Source organism: Neofelis nebulosa, chromosome 1 (genome assembly GCF_028018385.1).
Source record: "Neofelis nebulosa isolate mNeoNeb1 chromosome 1, mNeoNeb1.pri, whole genome shotgun sequence".
NCBI lineage: Eukaryota > Metazoa > Chordata > Mammalia > Carnivora > Felidae > Neofelis > Neofelis nebulosa.
This window is the reverse complement of record NC_080782.1, coordinates 182,820,176-182,838,465: the sequence shown is the minus strand read 5'-3', so window position 1 is coordinate 182,838,465 and position 18,290 is coordinate 182,820,176.

Genomic DNA, 18,290 nt, shown 5'->3' with positions numbered 1-18,290 from the left:
GACTATTTCCGGTTATGTGATGTTATAAGCATATAAGCTGTTTCCTGTGCCAGACTTACACAAATGATTTTTATCTCCAAGCATTAAAAATAATCATGAATGAGTTGGAGACACCAAAATTATTGTAATATCCTATTGAGACTGATGGAATTAAAAAAAAAAAAAAAAAAAAAACCCAGAAACTTCCAAAGTACTTTAAATATCATGAGAGCAGATATTAGTGTTCCACCATGATTAATTCTGATGCCTTTACCTTTTTCACGTACTGTACTTGTTTCTCGGGTGCGCTTTGATTCTCAAGCATCAGCGTCTGCCTCTCTATCAGGAATCTGTCCTAGTCCCCTAGATTACATTGTGCAACCAGTGTACTGAGAGGCTTAAGTGCCAGGGAATTCATGCTCCCCAACAAAAAAACCCTTAAACAATGATTGATAGGGTGTAAATATCCTAGCTTCCTTGCTCCTGATTAGTACAATTAATGTAGGATCTACATTGTCACCAAAATTCCAATGTAGCACTGAATCACGGTAACCTTTTGTGGATTTGCTTGCCATTGCATATTTGCTTGAGGTCCTTAGCTTCTAAATTTCAATCCCCCACTCTCATAGTACTCCAGCCTTTCCTGGAACATTTTCTGTGCACCTGCCACATAAATTTGTATTTCAGCATTTGTTTCTTAGGAACCCAAACTGAGACAGCTGGTTCTGGAAATGCTCTTAACTAGCAGACTCTCAGGATGGGATTCTGGGGTTGGATCCCTTTCTGGCCAGATTAAAACAGGGGCCATATTGTTCACAGTAAGTTATTTAGCCCTGCTATGTTGTAGCATTATACTGTATTACAAAGGTATGCTTCATTGCTAAGGTAATTTGGATATGATTCAGTTTGAAGGGGATCTGCTACCTTGTGAAAAATTGCTAGCATTGGATAAATGTGAAAAAATAGTAATTATAAAGGTGATGGAGTTCGTTGTTTTTTTGCTAAGTTTGATTGGTGCCCAGAATAAGGAAAACTAAACAAGTCAGGTTATTACCAACTCAGGGCATAATGAGCATATCAAATGTCTTGGTGAAAACATTTCAAAAGATCTTTATCATAAGGCTAGAAAACTAGAGAGAAAGCTAACTCTGAAGCTTTAGAAAATTACCTGTGTCTAAATTAGGGCTCTGTAGACCAAGGGAGATTTTTAAGAGATGTTCTAAACCTGGGCTCCCTGTCAGTAGAGGAAACACAATTCTGGAAAAGCTGAGACCCAACGGCAGCATTTAACCACTAGAGGCACAACAGATGTAATTAACATAAAAGACTTGAGATCAGATGGAAATCGTGGGACATGACCCATAGAGAGTTGTAACCTTGGCCAATTGATTATAGTGTTCCTTGGGAAAATATGGATTGACAGCCAAAAATATCAGTTGATACATTTGATTTTAAAAAGTGGATGATTAGAAGGCTGATAGCTGCTCCAGTGGAAAATCACAATCTCATACATTACCATGTCTGAGACATTTCTCAGACCACAGACAATCAATTGAAGAGGCTAATATCCCTTGAAGGATCATGATATGAAACAAAGTGTATGTAACAGTAATCTCCCTGGTCCTTACCCCAAAGGATCCATGACCATTCATCTAAGAAATTGTATACCAGGGGGAGGGGAAGAGAAAAACCAAGATTTTTCAAGAGATTTTTTAACATTGTATCCAAGTTAACATTTTGCAGGGAGGTCAGTACAAGCCAGAGAGTAAATGGAGGGATGGCCAAAGTGTGTCTTTCAGTGGTTACTATGTGTGAGGTACCTATTTCTTGGTCCCTGAGCTTGTATTTAAAACAGATACACTTAGCATCTGGAAAAACAATTGTTTCCTTGAACCCTAGAGTAAGGCCTCTTGAAATTTCTCCTCTGCTCAAGATTGCAAATTAAAAGCATGCCATATACTGAGTAAAAAGTCAGAGATTACTGCCCCTTTCAGAGCTGGAAAGGATAAAGAGTTGGTTGTCCCTGTCATGTCCCCATTTATTTACAGTTTAGCTCCCTGGGAGGGGGTGGGAGGGGGGAGGCAGTTCATGATAGGTGATGGTACACCACTACAAACTTAAAAGGTTTAGGGGCGCCTGGGTGGCGCAGTCGGTTAAGCGTCCGACTTCAGCCAGGTCACGATCTCGCGGTCTGTGAGTTCGAGCCCCGCGTCAGGCTCTGGGCTGATGGCTCGGAGCCTGGAGCCTGTTTCCGATTCTGTGTCTCCCTCTCTCTCTGCCCCTCCCCCGTTCATGCTCTGTCTCTCTCTGTCCCAAAAATAAATAAAAAACATTAAAAAAAAAAAAAAAAAAAGGTTTAACCATTTTTTGTACTTGATGTGGTATCTTTACTAGAAGACATTAATACAACTTCTTTGGCACGTTGGATGTTGTATGTGTCTGGCATATATGTTCTTTTCAAAATGCATTAGGACAAAAATGATTCATGTATAATGGACCGTACTTCACATGGAAGGTCTCTGTCCATGGTTGTACTTACTCATCTGCCCTTTGCTACAATATATCCCAGAGGGACCTAAAAATCTGGACATTCCACAGAAGTCCATTGGTGATACTATGTTAATTGGACCTGAAGAACAGAAAGTGGTAATTACTGCAGATCCTCTTGAAAGATATATAAAGTCTAAAGGATGGAAAATACACTCTGTGAAAATTTAGGGGCCTTCTATATTGTAGAAAATTAGGATTACAATGGGAAGGAGCTTGACAAAAAGTATTCTCCAAGTTGAAATAATAGTTTTCATGTACTGCAATTACTATCACCACCGCTCTGTGCTTGGTAGGCCAGATTGGATTTTTGGCTTATTTGGTAATATTACTCTGAATACTTATTGAGTAATTTCAAAGGCTGTCTATTGTGAGAGAGTAGGATCACACTTTCTCTTTTGTTGTGCAACCTAACATATGTAGTGGTGCTACTAGACAGATTGGTGGTAGATAGCATGCCATTTGGAAACTTCAAAAGCCTTAATAGGGAATTACAGTATAGACATGTAGGATTTAAGATCAAGGTCATGCTCTCTATTACAAGGACTATATATCATTTGCAAAGTTTGAGTAAGCATGGAAGCTATTAGTGTGTAAAAATAACGTATACCTAGGATAGATTGTCCTTTGCATACAGGGCCAAAGGACAAAAAAAAGTTATGTGAATAGGTAGCCAAAGCTCCAGGTTAAATACATTTGTTAGACTTAGTTAATGATGTTGCATCAGCTTACAGTTATGTCCTAATAGAGGTTCCTTAGGATCCACTGGTGGAAGAAAAATAAAGTTCTGGTTTGAGGAGAGCTTAGCTTAGCTCAGTATGTTTTTATCAGCTGAAAATGACTAGTACCAGAAAGCAGCAATACCAAGTGTAGAGGTCTCTGGGGTATGGGGGAAGTGGAAGTCTTCCTAATGGCAGACCTTTGGAGATGTGCCTAGCCACTGTATGTAAAAAGATAAAGTGCTTTAGGTAAGAGTATCTGAACTCCTATTCGGTGACTAACGGCTTAGCTTGGTGGTTGGGGGTCTGAAAGGAAAAGTACTGGAAGAATGGGATAAAGGAGGTCTGGAGAAAAGACATGTGGATGCAGCAGTAGGAATGGGACAAAAGTGTGAGCAATGTTGAATCTCAGGTTAATGCAGGACTTGGATTATCCACTAAATACATAGGGGCAGAAATATCACATAGATATCAGCCAGCCTCTTTTCTCAGTAACTGAGCAATGGGCTCCAAAATAAGTGGTCATAGGGCTATGCATGGGCCCAACAACATAGTCTCCTCCTTTACCAACATCACTGCCATTACGGAAAATCCAAATTGTGAATTGTAATATCCGACCCAGTATCTCAATATGAGCTTTAAAGACATTCACCAGGAATTATCACATTGATTACATTAGAGCTATTTAAGCTTTTAAAGGGTGGTAATTCATTGTGAACAGGACCAACTTGTATCTTGTGTAAAGATTTGCTTTTCCCACCACAGTGCCTTATGATAGCACTAGTATCCAAGGGATAAGAGTATCTGATTTACTATCATGGGATCCCATATAACATTTTCCCTGCATAGTCCAAGAGATGTATTTTTCATAGAGGAGTATGATAGCATGATCATGAGACTTATTGGTCATACCTTGTGGTGAATCACTAGTCCTGACTTTATGATAGAATATTGGAAATACTTAAGGGCAATACTGAAGTATCCATGAGACTAAGATACCGTTCTTCAAGGCACAACACATGCCAGGGTTCAATGGCCATTATGTGGTTCTATGTGTATGAGAAAAGGAATAAAATTGTCTGGAGACCCAGCATTGGATGTTAAGAGCATCTCCCTTCATCTTCAAGCCATGGGGGTTAATTGGAAAATGTGTGCTTCCTGTCTCCACAAGCTAAAATTTGGTATGTCTAGAGATCCAGGAAAACACCAGGGGACAGATTAAGACTTCTATTGAAAATAGATGTATTGCTGCCTCATGGTTATTTTTAGATACTCATTACAGTAAGCAAGTAGGCAAGTAAAGGAATACTTACGATCATAGGAGAAGATAGGATATTAGATACTTAGTGTGGGTAGGAAGTGACACTGTCAGTGATACTGTTTATGGACAATACGAGCAGATTTCTGTTTGAAGTCTTGTCCATATATGTTAAGTCTGGAAACCAAGGGAATCCACTGAGCACCTCTGTATGCTCCCAAGTATGATTTAAATGAAAATAGACAACTAACAGACAAGTGAATGGTAATCAGGCTTGGGGCTGTCAGCAGTGCGGGTTACTAAGAAAAGACCATTGACTACAAAGGTATTGGCCCAATCTTGAGGTAAATAACAATGGGTGGTTTGAAAAGGCAGTGACTCTTCCTAACCAAGATTGAAATATTTTGTGGCAATTACAGATTTGGCAGCAACCTCAGCAACAGGGACTACAGCTCATCACAGTGATTGTGCTTTTGTACTGTTTCTTTCTGGAATCATGATTAGTAACAACCTCGAAGAAGCAGTATAGAGAATCTAGTGTGAAGCATGAGCGTGTCTGAGGCTGAAGCAGATGCTGGTGTTGCTTTTCTATGCCTTGCCATTCCCCTTCATCAATTTTGTGCACACTGCTTGCTCTCCAGCTGGCCTCTATTAGCAGCAACCCTCTCAGAGTGCCTTCGTGGAGGAGCTCCCCTTCCTCACCCAGAGATCCTGTTCTCTGTAGCTGTAGTACCTGAAAGTGCCTGGGAACCGACATCCCCTCAGGAGCACTCCTGCACTCATGTCTGATTGGTGTGGGACTGCTGATTTGGACTTCACTGAAAAGTGAAGTACATGTCCTGTACTGTGTTATGAGCTGAGTGAGACTTAATGCCACAAATTTCCTTCTTCTCTAAGCCTGCTCTCCCACCCTATTCTGGTCTTTCCTGGAAATTCTATTTCCTCTCTAATAAACCATCCCCCTAAAATTTCTAATCTCACAGTCTGCTCCTGGGGAAGTCAGTCTTTGAAAAACACCAGATAGAGTCTGTTAAAATCAGCTCATTGTAAAAATAATGTCCCACATGTTTACTGTGAGATTAACCACAGAGTAAAATCTAAAGACAGTAAAAATAAATAAATAAATAAGTGAATAGTATGCCACAAATACATAAATATGCTTTCATTAAGGATTCACCTGTTTATTTTCCCCACACCTCCATCCAACAATGCTTATATAAATAGTGATGATTAAAAAAATTTTTTCTGACCATATTATTCAGTGAAAAAAGTTTCTCTTGATAGTTTTCTTTGACCTGACTATAACATTCGTAGACAGAAAACATCCACTTTACAACACTGTACATGAAGCTGGTTGAGTAATATTCACTCATCACCTAGAGTCCGTGTGAATGCTTCACCCAGATACTCCCACAGGAGATGCTTTTATCAACCTGAAATGGGTGCAATGAGAGGCAGAGAGGTGTTTATTTGGGATCAAAAAATTGCAATTCAGGAAACATAGATTCTAGTAGAAACCCAAATAGTGTACTGCTCAGAAGGTGAAAGCAAAGTGTTTTCATGAGGAAAAGGAAGGTGGGAAATTACATGAGTCGAAGGAAAAAAACACACTCTTCTTTGGGGATTAACAAGCTACGCTACTCTGGATCATGCATTGACTGACCACTGACTATCTTCAGAAAGTCCACAACCACGAGTCCTGTGATCAGGATGTCTGTCCTGCTGACTTCTCAAGCAGTTGCTTAAAACAGTTGCTGTTTTGTCCAGCCCAAAGGTTTGCTCAGTTCAAACAAAGGCAGGTAAGGCAGTTTCTCTGCAGTCGTTGTTCCAGTCATGTCCATTTTTCACACCTTGCATCACCATAGTACGATATAAAAACATGATATATTTAAGTGAACTACATACCTTATTCAGTTTTCATCATTTCTTCACATGTAGTCATGTAAGTGTGTGTGCACAGTGTTCTATGCAATTCTGCCCAGTGTATAGATTTGTGTAACTACCAACAAAATCAACATATAGAATTATTCTATCACCATAAGTCCTTCATGCCATTCCTCTATGTTTTCCCCCCGTCCCACCTCCCCACCATCCGTGTCTCTTGACAACCACTATTTTGTTCTCTTTCTCTATAATTTTGTCATTTCAGTAATGTTATATAAATGGAATCGTGGAGTATTTAATCTTTTCCGATTGACTCTTTCTCCCTGAACCTAATGCTTTGAGATCCATCCTGGTGCTTTAATGTATCAACAGTCCATTCCTTTTTACTATGGACTAGTGCCCTGTCATGTACACACAGTATATTTTGTTGACCTCTTAATGGACATTTGTATTATTTACAAACTTGGCCATCATGATTACAGCTATTATGAATGTCCATGTATAGGTATTTGAATCGAATATATTTTCATTTCTCTTTGTTAAATATCTAGGAGTGGGGTTTCTGGGTTTTAAGTGCTTGCTAACTTTATAAGATACTTCTGAACTTTTCCAAAATGTAAGTACTATGTTACTTTCAAACAACAGTGGTTTGTTGATCTTATTACTGAGTTATATTGAGTTGCAATACTTTCTCCCGTTATATAGTTTACCTTTTCTCTTCGTTAATGATAACACTATAAAACCAAACTTTTTTATTTTCAAAAAGCTCAACTTGTTTATTTTTCTTCACTTTGTTTTACTGTGTCTTATGTAAGAAACCCATGTGTCAGAAAGAATTTTCTATTCTAGGATATTTTAGTTTTAATTTTCACATTTAGGGTTATGATTAAACTTGAAAAAATACGGCTTTAGTTGAGTGTGGATGGTCCCTTTTATCCCCATAGGACTCTGTTTTGAAAGCTTTCCTTTGCATGTTGAATTATGTGGTAACTTTGTCAAAAAGCAATTGAACATGCACCTGTGGTTCTGTTGCTAGACTCCTAATCAGTTTCATTGATCTATATGTCTTTCATTTCACCAGTTCTACAATTTTTAATTTTGCATTTCTTTATATAAATCTTGAAATTCAGCAGAGGAAGAACTTTAATTTTACTTTTTCAAATTTGCTTTGCTAGTTAAATTTTCATATAAGCTAAAACATTAACTTACTAGTTTAATCCAGAATGCCTGCTGGATTTGTATGGAGTTTACCTGAAACTGTTGATCATTTTGTTAAATTGAAATCTTACCAATATTCCAAACTATGGATATTGAGTCTCTTCAATTATTTAGGCCTTTAATGTATCTCAGGACTGTGTAGTTTGCAGTGTGTGCATTTAAAAAAAACAATTATTCGGGGCGCCTGGGTGGCTCAGTCGGTTAAGCGTCCGACTTCGGCTCAGGTCATGATCTCACAGTCCGTGGGTTCGAGCCCCGCATCGGGCTCTGTGCTGACAGCTCAGAGCCTGGAGCCTGTTTCAGATTCTGTGTCTCCTTCTCTCTGTGACCCTCCCCCATTCTTGCTCTGTCTCTCTCTGTCTCAAAAATAAATAAACGTTAAAAAAAAATTAAAAAAAAATTAAAAATAAAAAAAACAATTATTCGTAAGTATATCATGTTGTTTGACACCAGTATGGATCAAACTGTTCTTTTATTTCATTTACCTAATTTTTTTATTTCATATATGAATACAGTTTTGTATGTGAACTTTGTAACCTGACTTTGTAAAATTTATTAGTTGTTTTGTAGAATCCTGTAACTTGTATTCAAAAGAAGTCACATCAAATACAAATAGAAAGTTTTAGCTTTTCAATTTTTATAGCCCCTTTCTTCCTTCCACCTTATCTGAAAGGCTAATAATGGTGACATAATGGTATGTAGAAGTGAACGCGGACAGTCTTGTTTCTACACCATCTTCGGTGGGAGAGCATTGAAGTTTTTTGTTGTAGTTTTTTGTGCATGGTCTTCATTAGATGAAGGGAATTCCGTTCCACTAGTTTTGTGAGAGTTTTTTTATCATGAATGTGTGTGGAATTTTATGAAATCCTTTTCTGTGTCCTTAGAAATGATGATGAGATTTATCTCTTTTTTCTGTTAACAGACTGTTACATACTGTGATTTTTGCCTATTAAATCAACCTTGCATTCCTGAGATATAAACCCAGTTATTCATTGTTCATATGTTACTTTAATCATTAAATTTAGTTAAAAGTTATTCATTTATAATCTTGAGGGATATTGCTTGAAGTTTTGTCTTCTTTTGTTTTCCTTTGTTTCTGGTAAGAGCATAATGGTGATTTTATAAGAGAATCTAAAACTAATGTGTTTTATATAGCTTCCATAACAAATTACCACAAATTAGTGCCACATGAAACATACACACACTTTTTGTCTTACAGGTATGTAGGTTTTAAGTCTGACATTAGTCTCACCAGGGTAAAGTTAAGGTGTGGACAGGTTTGTGTTTCTTTCTAGAGGCTCTGGAAAAGAATCTGTTTCTTTACGTTTTCCAATTTTAAAGACTACTCACATTCCCCTCCCTGCATCTTCACACTAGCTATGTTACACCTTGACTATTCTTTCTTGTGCCATCTGAACTCAGCTGGGGAAGGCTTCTCTGATTTTGATGTGATTACATTGTTCCCACCTCTACAACCCAATATACTCTCCCATTTCAAGGTCATTAATCCCATCTGCAAAATCTTTTTAGCCATACAAGGCATATTCATAGGGTCCAAAAATTAGGACATAGGGTATACATTATTCCGCCTACCACAGGAATTGTTCTGTCTTGTGTTTATGAGAGAACCAATTTGCGATTGGTGATATTTCTTTCTGTTTTGTAGATTTCAGCAGTGAAACCTTCTGGGCCACAACTATCCTTTGTCCAGAAAGTTAACTACATATTCATTTTATTTAATAGATATGGAAGTGTTAAGGCACTCCCTAATTTGTTGAATTGTTGGAGAGATAATATGAGATTGTTAATTTGATATTAATTATATTTTTATAGTATTTCCTGTTATCTGGGATCTGTGATAATAACAATGTTGTCATTCCTGATATTTGTATTTTATGTTCCTTCCATCTCTCTCCATCCCTCTCCTCTCTGTCTTGTCTAATACACATCATTTTTTAACTTTCAAAGACCTAGCTTTGGTTTTGTTATCTCTCATGTCTATTTTTTATTTCATTAACTTCTAACGTTTATTATGTTCTTCCTTCTAATTTATATTTCTGTTTTTCATTGTTTTTTTTTTTTTTTTTTTTTTTTTTGTAGTAGAATCTTATATACCTGGACTTCTTTGGAACTATAAAATAATTATTCTTTTTAAATATAAACGTTAAAAGCTATAAATTTCCCTCTAGATACTTCTTTATTTGCCTCACTCAATTCTTCTGTTATATTTTTGTTATCTTAGACTCTACATTTTTATAGTTAGAGATAAATGCTGGTTAGAATTAGAGAAAATTGAAGGAGGAGAACATAAAGTGAGAGGAAGCATACTCCTAGTAGTTATGTTTCTGTGCCACCAAGGAAGCAAAACTACTTTTCTCTAATCAGTGGGCATAACTATGGATAAATTACTTACTGGAGATTTTTTTTTTTTTGACCCATGCATTATTTCAAACTATGAGGAATAATTTCCAAATATTTGAAATTTTGCCAGATTCATTACTATTGATTTACTAATTGTGTATTACATCAAACTCTTTTACATTTTCCAAGTCCTTTTCTTTTTTCTTTTTTTTCATTTTGTTTTTTCTTTGGTCCAGCATGTTTATCTTGGTGACTGCACCTTGTAAGAATATTCTGCCTTTGTTTTTTATAGTGCTGTATATGTATCATTTAGACCAAGACAGTTGAGAGTGTTGCTCAAATACTCTATATTTTTTTAATTCTTTGACAAATAGTACTTAAATTTTTTTTTTTCAGTGGCTTATGTTTTTTCATATTTAGTTTTGGTTTTTCTCCACCATTAACTTTCTTTTTTTTAATTTTTATTGTTTTATGTTTATTGATATTTTGAGAGAGAGAGAGAGACAGAGCGCAAGTGGGGGAGGGGCAGAGAGAGACAGAATCTGAAGTAGTCTCCAAGCTCTGAGCTGTCAGCACAGAGCCCGACATGGGGCCTGAACTCATGAACCTTGAGATCATGACCTGAGCTGAAGTTGAAGCCTTACCCGACTAAGCCACCCAGATGCCCCTGACAACTAGTACTTTTGATTGCTGAGGAAGGAGTGTTAAAATCTATGTGCACTTACTTATTTCTCCCGTTGATTCTTTCAGTTTTTGCCTTTTTAAAAATGATCATTGTCTCTAATTGATGTGTATATATTTAGGATACTTCAGTCTTGCTGAGAAAAGTGATCCTTTTATCGTTATTAAAATGTTCTCTTTTTAGTATTTTTTGTTATCAAATTTATTTCATCTGATGTTACCCCAACTATTTCTGTTTACCCCAAGCCTTTCTATGTTTATGGTTTTCATGTATGTACATGTACATACATGTCTAAAATGAATTTTTTATAGATAATATATAATTGGGTCTCATGTTTTTACCTATTTTTATATCTGCTATTTATTTTTATTAGCTTATTTATGGAAATTTATTCATAAAAATTATCTCAGAACTCTTTTGAAAATATCTTTTTAATTGAGGTATGGTCAACACAGTTTATATTAGTTTCAGGTATAAAAAGTAGTGATTCAACATGTCTGCTTTTTTATTTCAGGATTTAGTTAATATTTAATGTAATTACTGGTATGATCGAATTTATATAAATCATTTAGTATTTACTATTTTTCTGTTTTTGTATTTATTTTTTGAATTATGTAACTACATTTTTATTTAGTTTATATATTGTCATATTTAGCAATGCAGATTTCCTTTTTTTTTATAAATAATCTTGGAAGTACAATATTATACTTAAGTGTTCCCAGTATATCTAGAGTTATGTCAGATAAAATATAGAAAATTTGCAATCATGAGTCCTTTCCCCTGCAATCTTCTATGTTGTCTATGATGTATACAGTACATCTACATCTATTCCAGTACACTATAATAACATTTCATAATTGTTGCTTTGGGCAATCATATTTATTTTAAATTAAAAAAAATCACATTTTACCAATATATTTATCATTTCCATTATTTTCAGTCAGCCTTGAAGATATAGTTTTGTTTTAGTTTTATTTCACTTCAGTTTGAGAAACTTCTTTTAGCATTTCTTATACTACTAGTATGGAACCAAGATGTTACTTTTCTTTTATCTGAGTATACCTGTCATTGACCTTATCTTGAAGGATTTTTTGCCAGATCTAGAAAAAGCACAGACTTTTCTTCTTTAAGCATCTCAAAAATATTGCACCATGAACTTTTCATCTCCATTGTTTCTGATCAGAAGCTTAAATGATATTTATCATTTTATCATTTTTCTCTGGCTTCTGTCAAGATTTTTCTCTTTATCTTTGGTTTCCAGGTGTTTCCTTTGATTTATCTAGGTGATGTGGTCTTCAAATATAGCCTTTTGAGCTGTGCTGAGTTATTGAATGTATAAAGAGCTGTGTTTTTCTACACTTTGGGGAAGTTTTTGTCCATTGTTTTCTCATTTATATTTTTTGTCTCATTTTCTCTCTCATGTTAGATGTGATATAGTCCCAAAGCCCATGAGGCTACCTTTATATTTCACCAATGTTTTTATTTTTCTTACTCAAGCTGGATACTTTATCTTTCTTCATGTAACTGTTTTTCATCTTCATTCTGCTATTTTATTTTCCACATATTTTTTAGTTCTAAAATTTCCTTTTCTATATTTCTTTGTTTCTTAGATTTACATTCACTAATATGTGTTACTACTTTACCACACTGAGTGTAGTTACTATAGCTACTTTAAATGTGGTTTTTTTTTAAACTGTGTCATTTTAGGATTGACATGTATTGTCTTGAAACTTAAGAATTGATTATGGTTCCTGGGTCTTTATATTTTGAACCTTACATTATTGCATCATTGATGTAAGTGCTATATTGTGGAGATATAGAATTCTCTTAATTGCTCCAAAGATTATTGATTTCTAAAAAAGCATTGTTGGTGGAAGTTAACTTGTTACAACTCAAATTAGAGACTCTCATTCCTGAAGTAAAAAGCAATTCAGAATTCACTTTAGGTGTTTCAGCTGTATTTGAAAGGTAACTTAGTCTTCCTTGCACAAGGTATGTTGACACACTTATGAGTCTGTTTTAATTTCTCTAAGCTATGTTTAGTGTTCACATTACAAATCTTGCACAGCATTAATCAGATTTATCCCTAAATAATTTGTATTTTTATGCTGTTGTAAATGGTATATTAAAAAGTTTTAATTTCCAGTTTTTTGTCCCTACTATATTGAAATGGAATTGAATTTTACATAGTGATCTTATACCCTGCGTATAAGCTGAACTCATTTGTTAGTTAATGGAGCTTATTTGTAAAGTTCCTCGAATTATTAACATAGACAATCCTGCCATTTATGACTAGAATTTAACTTCTTTCTTAATTGAGATGATTTTTTATTTACTTTGCTTATTGCACTGACTGAAAACTTTAATACAATGAAATTTAAAATGGTGAAAACAGGCATCCTTACTGAGTCCTTGATATTAAAGGCAAAAATTAGAACCTTTCAATATGAGGTATGATGTTTGCTCTAGGACTTTTGTAGATGCTCTTTATATCACTTTAAGGACATTTCCTTTTAGTCCAAGTTTGCTGAGAGTTTTCTTATTTTAATTTTTTTTAATGTTTATTTTTGAGAGAGAAAAGGAGACCGAGTGCAAGCGGGGGTGGAGCAGAGAGAGAGGGAGATACAGAATCCGAAGCAGGCTCCAGGCTGAGCTGTCAGCCCAGAGCCCCATGAGGGGCTTGAACTCACAAATCACAAGACTATGACCTGAGCTGAATTCAGAGGTTTAACGGACTAAGCCCCAGGCGCCTTAAAAGTGTTTTTTTAAGAGTTTATTTTTAAGTTATCTCTATCACCAAAATGGGGCTTGAATTTACAACCCCAAGATCAGGAGTCCCAAGCTCTAGTGATTGTACCAGCCAGGCACCACTTGCTGAGAGTTTTATTAGGGATGAATGTTAGATTTTGTCAAATGACTTTTATGCATCTACTGAGATGCAGTCCCTTTTGTGATTATTTTTTTAAAAAATTTTTTTTTTTCAACGTTTTTAGTTTATTTTTGGGACAGAGAGAGACAGAGCATGAACGGGGGAGGGGCAGAGAGAGAGGGAGACACAGAATCGGAAACAGGCTCCAGGCTCCGAGCCATCAGCCCAGAGCCTGACGCGGGGCTCGAACTCACTGGCCGCGAGATCGTGACCTGGCTGAAGTCGGACGCTTAACCGACTGCGCCACCCAGGCGCCCCATGTGATTATTAATATAATGAATTACATTGATGATTTTTTTTTCTTTTTACTGTTAAATCAACTTTTCATTTCTGGAACACAATATGTTTGACTATGATGCATTATCACTTTTATATATTTTTAGCTTTGGTTTGATATTTTTTTTAAATTTCTGCATCTTTCTTCATTAGAGAATATTAAGCTGAAATTTTGTTGCCACCTTGTTTTGGTGTCATGGAAACAGTGTCCATTGTAGAAAAGTTGGGAATTATTTATTTTCAGTTTTATTACAGAGGTAGCAAACAACTTGCATTATTTCATCATTAAATATTTCATAGTATTCAACAGTGAAGATATTAGGGTCTGGAATATATTCTATGTGCAAGTACAAATTTTTTAAAATATACACAGGGTTGCTTAGATTGTCCATTTTTTTCCCTTAAGTGAAATTTAAAAGTATCTTTCAAGATATTTATCTAAGTTCTATAATTCATTATCATGAAGTTATTATATTTTCTTATTTAAAAATGATTTCTGTTTTATTCCTGTGGTCTCTATAGACAACACTAAATTGTGTTTTGTCTCTTTTTTCTGATATGTGTTGTTTATCAATTCATTTTATATTCTTCACTACTTTTTGGTTTCATTGTTCTTTGCTACTCTGATCCGAATTACTTCCTTCCTTCCTCCAACTTTGGGTTTGATTTGCTCTTCTTTTTCTAGTTTCCCTAAGGTAGAAAATGAAGCCAGCTGACAAAGCAGATTTCAGACCTCTCTGCTCATATAGGTATTTGATCCTATAAGTTTTTATGCTAGATATAAATTTAGTGGCACTTTTGAATATGTAATACGTTGTGCTTCTCCTTTTAGTAAATATAACTTACAATTTCCTTTTGATTTCTTTTGTGACCTATGAGCTATTTAGATGTGTTAGTTTCCAAATGAATGTATCTGTTGCTGAATTTTATTTTAATATTGTTGTGGTCATACAATATACTTTGTATAACATAAATCTTCTAATGAAGTGGAAACTTGTATTATAGCCCAGACCATAGTGTAATCTTCAAAAGTATTTTGTGTGCATTTAAGAACTATGTATATCCATTTGCTTCTGGATAAATGTTTTCTGTAATGTCTGTTAGGTTCAGTTGGTTTTTAGAGTTGTTCAGATCTTCTGTATATTTACTGACTCTCTAATTTTATCAGTTATTGATATTGAATACAATCAGTGGAAAAAATTTAGTTTATAATCAGAATAATAGTTTAGCTAAATTTAGTTCTGTCAGCTTATTCTTTGTTTATATAAAACGTTGTATATACACATATTAAATATTTGCATGGAAAGGAGGTAAAATAATTAGTTTAGGGTACTGAGCCAAACACCTTGAAGTAAAACTGGCTCTGCCACTTACTAGTTGTTCAGGCTTGAGAAACTTCCTTATTTTTTATTTTATAATCTGCAGCTAAAAGTATTATTTACTTTTAGGCATCCAACTTTGGCTCAGGTTGTGATCTTGCAGTTTGTGAGTATGAGACCTGAATCTGGCTCTGTGCTGACAGCTCAGAGCCTGGAGCCTGCTTCGGATTCTGTAGCTCCTTCTCTCTCTCTGCCCCTCCACCAGTCGTGCTCTGTCTCTCTCTGCTTCTCTCTCTCTCTCTCTCAAAAATAAACAAACAGTATTTTTTTAAACAGTATTATTCCAAAAAGTTTTGAGGAATAGAAAAAGAGACAAGTTTATTACATGTAGTATGCTCTGAATACATTTCAGTTAATATAGGGCTATTTTGTTTTACAATATAATGTAAAGTTTTATTATTTAATCATATTCTACACAATAATAATGTCTTTTAAATCTCATAATATATAGGATATATTATTTTGAACCTGTAATTCAAGTGATAAAATTGAAATATAATAAGATTAAATGACTTGCCTAAGGTTAGGTAGTTGCTAAGATAAGAAATGATTAATAGAACTCAGGTTTATGAATGCAAAGTATATTTTAGCTGAAACTCTTCTAGGTATAAATATACTCTTTAGTTGGGAAAAGATAAAATTTGTATATTTATGTGTTTTAAAAATTAACAAGTTACAGATTTAGAGATGAAGATGTTCTCATACTAGGGCTTATGTTAAGTCTCTATGAACCAGTACAGCCATACCAATGTTCAATTACTTAAATTCATCCCCATGCAAGTTGTAAAATACATGCCGCTTTAGCTCCCACGTTGCTCTTCCTTCATCAACTGTCCCCTCCCTGAAGACCTCCAGGAGGTTCTTTTTAACCCTTGAAATCACAAAATACTTCAAGGAGTCTATTTCAATGTATGGGTAACAGTGGGTAATAATATTGGCCTGTTTCTGTCCATTATCATTAAATATTTTCAGTATCACTCAATTTACAAATGGATACGGGGGCAGATGGATACTGTTTTGTGATATGGTGCTGGAAATTCTTGCGGAATAAGCTGAATCAGATGGAGGTTTTGCTAGCCATCATTGAACAATTAACTGCCACGCAGTTTACTAGGTGTATTAACATACATTCACGGGGAAAATGATGACTAATAGTTTTCCAGTGCCAGAAGGGGGGATTTATTAAGTAATAGCTCAACTCTCCTTTAAAGATGTCAATTATACTCTGTATCTGCTGATTTAGAAACTGAAGTCGGAAAATACATGCATAGTTCTATATTGCACTATTCGTTTACAATTGCAGTATAAAAATTAGAATTTCTGAGTCTATCTCCATCTATAAATAGCATTTATTACCTTTGCAGCCATCAGTGCACTGTGCCTTTACACAGTGTATTGACATTAGTGGGAAAAATTGCTTGAACTGGTTTTATACCTATCTAAGGAAGTATTTGTTTATATAGGTATTGTGGATCTGTGGGGAAGGAGGAAGGGGTATTCCTCTCTATTCTTCCTGTTTTTTAAGGTACTCACACAATCACAAATATAGCTGTATTTAATGGGTGGGATGAGGTGTAGGAGGCAGGATAGTGTCAGCGCATATAAGTAGCACAGTAATTGCTGTTCCAGCTGAGATTGGTACTGTGCACTGACACAGATTTTAAGCAAATCTCAATGTGGGAAATGGCTTTAGCTAATTGGAAGTTGTATAGTTTGTTAATCAGGGAGGGTATCTTTCTCTTTCTTTTATTCAAATACACAATCATGTATGAATTGAAGAGATATGTGATATTTTTAGATTAAAAATTAGGATCTGGGGTAGACCCATAGAAAAAGGATGAGTTGAACATCTGAAAGTCATATCGGAGAAAAGATACAAACTCTCCTCTTTCCCTCCCCCTCTCTCCCTTCCTCTTCCCCCACCTCACTCTCCCTGCCTCTTACCTTGTCCTCCTTCTCCCTCTCCTTTTCTTACCTTCCCCCTTCACCTTTCTCTTTCTTCCCCCTTCCTCTCTCTGTCCCTCTGCTTCCCTACACCCTCCTCTTCTCTCCCTTCTCCTCCCCCACCCCTCCCCGTCTTCCACAGGCTCTCTCTTCCTCTCTCTCCATTTAAATACATGCCTTTATTTCAGTCAATTATGAACTGCCAATATTCTCTGCTAAGTTTATAAGTTAGTTTTTAAAAAGTCTATATAAATATATGTATATATTAATATATATTATTCAAAATTCCCATTGTCATTCTCATTCATAATTTTTGGTAGAGATGAGTTTCCTGAGAAGTAAAAACAGGGACAGTGACGTTTAAAGGTACTTGGAGTCTAAAACTTAATGTGCATGGAAAACTTTTCTTAATTCAGTTATAGCCTTGCCTGAGATAACTGGACTCATTTGAGCCATTTCAAGTAAGATTCTGTGCACATTGTGAACTCAGAATTGCTCTTTTAAAAGTGTCTACCAGCCCCATGACTACTGCTGACAGAGGTTGTCTTTCATTACTAGTTTGTGAGGACCTTTTGACAGGATGTGAGCTGGGTGGCTGTGACACTTCATTGATCCATTTACAGTCTATCCCTGGTTGTTCTGTAACAGCTATGAATTGGTTTCCTTCTCCTGCTTTCTAATAATCAGTCTAGGGAATTTCTGAGAAAGTTTTGGGTCTGATTAAAATCTGGTGATTTTGAAAATATTGTAAACTACATTGGAAATCTGTCAATTTAAAGAAATTTGATAAATGACTCTTCTTAATTTATTCATGTATTTTGCAAACATAGTTAATAGAGGTTATTTAAATTTTAGAGAAAATTAATACTTGCCTTGAAATACAGTGTATTGCTCTTTATAGGTAACATTGAATTTCTGAAATGACTTCCTGTCTCAATTGTATCTTTGCAAAATGGAAACAGCAAAATGAGTGTTATTCTGAGGATGTGCAATTGAAAAATAAATTATTAAATTATTATTAAATATTGGCCAGAATAAGTGTGATAATATGAATAGTCAGGTTGATAGAGGTAGCTAGAAATATACTGTTGAGTCTCTAAACAAAAACCCTATT